Source organism: Orycteropus afer, unplaced genomic scaffold (genome assembly GCF_000298275.1).
Source record: "Orycteropus afer afer isolate SDZICR_OR568_19922 unplaced genomic scaffold, OryAfe1.0 scaffold00022, whole genome shotgun sequence".
NCBI classification, from domain to species: domain Eukaryota; kingdom Metazoa; phylum Chordata; class Mammalia; order Tubulidentata; family Orycteropodidae; genus Orycteropus; species Orycteropus afer.
The window spans coordinates 19,324,267-19,327,792 of NW_006921609.1; positions in this window are offsets into that span (position 1 = coordinate 19,324,267).

Consider the following 3,526-nt stretch of genomic DNA (forward strand, 5'->3'; position numbering starts at 1 on the left):
TTTTTTTCCTAGAATCTAATCTAATTCCTTTGGAATTAGTTACAAGATGGTGCCCCAGTGTCTTTTAGCAATGTTTCTTTGGTGTGCTGGATGTTCTGAAAAAGTTTTGCTTGATAAATGATTTCAACTGGCTTGTAAAATCAACTATTCTTTTATAATTATAAAGATTACTTACAGCTTTTATTATAGGAGCTTTAAGGTTCAAACAATAATAGCTTTTATCCTTTGAGAAATATAAAGTAGAGAATATATGTATTAGTCTTTCATTAGAATTCTATCAACATCAAGCATGCCTTTACAAAACAAATATCTAACCTGGCTAATTTCTAAAGCATGTACATTTTTATGATAAATAATATACATCTAAGTCTATAATCACTGTTATTCCTTTAGTCAAGTTGAAAACATATTTGTTAGCAATGCCTGCTATATTGAAGAGTTGTCATGGGATGAACAGAAATAAAATTATTAAGAAAATTGATGATTAAAATGCATGAAAGTGGCATTGAAAAGGATAAGTCCACTTTGCATGTAACATTATTAGCAATAATGTTGAAATATAAAATCCAGTTATAGCTAGGATACATATGTTAAATTTTCAATGAGGATTTGAATTAATATCCTAAAGCTATGACTGGCTATGAAAAATCCATTATTCAGTGTATTTGATATTGTTTTTCTACCCCTTTCCTGAAAGATAGATCTTCTCAATGCACAGAGTAACTATGGGAATAATTTTGTTGTATGCTATAATACTGGCTACTGAATAGCACAAATGAGCATTTGACCCAATTTATATAACCATCTGACTAAAACTGCAACAAAGTTATTTTTAAATTTCAACTTCTAGTCACGAGGATAAGCCCCTGACCCAAGATGATCAATTAGAGCTTCACCTAAAGATTTTAAAATCACAAAAAAGAAAGAAAACCTGTCTCTCTGCAGGAACTGAAGCTGTAGTATATAAAGTTTATGTGTTTGTGGTTACCACATTTTATACCTAAATGGACTGAAGAAGTGGAAGAGGCTGAACTACAGAAAGAGACAGAGAGCACCCACAGGTGGATAGACAGAACTCTGAGGGCATTAAGCTCCCAAATCCAGTTATTTCTGAGGCTGAGCTATTTTTGTCTCCTCATGATCTATGAGACAATCTAGAAGCCATTCATCAAGTTTAAATTTTTGCTTAAATTTTTTCAAGTTATACTTTGAAAACTTGAAATCACTAGAATCTTAATGAATATATTTTTGTTTATTTATAGTTTTATTTTGAAGAAAAATAGTTTTAGAATGAAATTATGTTGCTTGGTCTTTTAATTCCTATTTTTGCTTATATTCTTTCAGAGTGGACCTATCTTTTAAAATATGACAGAAGCAAGATAATAGCTTCTTGTGAAATCCAAACACATTGGTTACTATTTATGATCAGTAAATAAAATAGAACACTTAACTTAGGAGATTTCAGTACAAAGAAAAGTTTGTGCCTGTAGAAGTGTAAAAATAAGCCAAATGAATAAAGATGAGAAATTATTTCATTCACAAATATGAGTTTAAATAAGTTTTGCATTGGGATGCACCCATGTGTCATCCAAACAAAAATTCACAAAGGTTGAGAATATTTATAGTATGTATTTATTTATTTAATCTAGAATGTTCCTCATAAACTCAAATGAGGTAGTAAGGTTAAGCTCTGGCTTGAGCCCTAAGTCTCCTATGTGCAAGGTTCAGAAACTCCTTAGAGCTCAGTGTCACATGTATCAATAAACTTCAGGCAATTGACCTCCTCTTTTTACCACAAAACCTTGAGGTTTGCTCTACAAATGCTTTGTAAATGTCTGTGGATGCTTTCATAATTTGGGGCCATGAAAAATGCAGATAATATCCACTAGGGGCTCGTAAAGTCCTATAACATGGAGAACACCTGCTTGAGAATAGTAGATTTGCAGAGAGTAAAGCAGATGAAGACAGAAGCCATGCGGCTATCACTTGAAGAAATGGATCCGGTCATGCCTGAAGTCAGTACTGTCCTTAGACTTTTCATTTATGTGAACTAGTAAGTTCCCATTTTTGCCAAACTAGCTTGAATACAGCTTCATTCGAAAGCAAAACCAAAAATCCAAACTAAAAAAAGCAAAAAAGAAAGAAGTCAAAGGGGTCGTAAAAAAATACAGTCAATCTCCCTATTCTGATTCATTCTTTTCCATAAAATCTCTTACACTTCATGACTTCAAAGAGCAGAATCAGGAGTAGAGGATAATAGGGCAACTAATTGTTTATGATAGTGATTCTAAATTTAACCAGGAAGCCTTAATATGTTGATAACTATCTAGATAGAATTATATACCTAAAAGCAGCATAAAGGTCCACCAGATCATATATCCATATGTTTACATTTAGAAAAATATGTTATTGATATACAGTAATTGAAAGAAGCTCTGGTAGCGTAGTGGCGTAGTGCCTAAGTCACATGACTGCTAACCAGAAGGCTGGAGATTCAAACCCACCAGCCACTCCTCGGAAGGAAGGTTGGGCAATCTACTTCCGTAGTGATACTGCCTCAGAAACCCAAGGAGGGATCGCTGTGCGTCAGGTACCGACTTGATGGCACATAATAATAACAACGACAATTGAAAGAATAGAGTATGCAGAAACCTAAAAAATGATTTTTTTTTCCTAAAAAAGGTGAGACCAAAACATAAAACATGAAATAATTAAGTGATTTATGTATTTCTATCATAATAATAGTGAGTATACACTTAACATATCTCTATGTGAAAAATGGAGAGGGACTTTAGATTTTAGAAGAGATGTCCAAATTGACTAATGTGACTTAACTGCAATGTACATTAATAGTACTGACAAGATTTTTTTTTTTGCTATGTAATGTATTTTTACTAAATTCTGAGTACAGAATATTTATTTGTTGAACACCTCTGGAGAAGGGTAGTTGAGAGAGTCTATAAGGATATCTCTAAAAACTCGGGTAGTACAAGTAGAAAAAGAAAACCGAGAGAAGACAAAAAAATACCTGGTTTCAGAAAACTTGAAGTGCTTGACCTTTCTGTTTCAAGGTATACTGTCTTGGATAAATTGCCTGATATCTCTCAATCTCAGTTTTTTTCTCCATAAAATTGGATAGTTATAACAAATAGTGCAGGATGTATTCCCAGCAGCCTTTCCTTGAAATTATCTCCCAATATAGGACCTGTGATACCCCCACGTGATACTCTCTTTAACTGCAGTTAGTTGTGCCAGGTGTGAGAATCTGTTCCTGATTAATCCAATAGGGTCCTTTATTGGGATTGTGAACCACAGAAAGATCAGAGGGTCTTTAAAACCCAAAGTTGAGAGATGACAGCTAAGAACCTGTTGATGGGAAGAGAGCAGTCACTGTCAAACAGAAAAAAAGAAAAAAAGTGATAAACAGAAAGAACAATAGTAAGTAATAGTTAAGAAATGAAGAGAGTTTTGTTGTTCTAGTGCCTGAGTTATTCTGAATTCAGCTGGGTTCTTGTAATGCCTATTA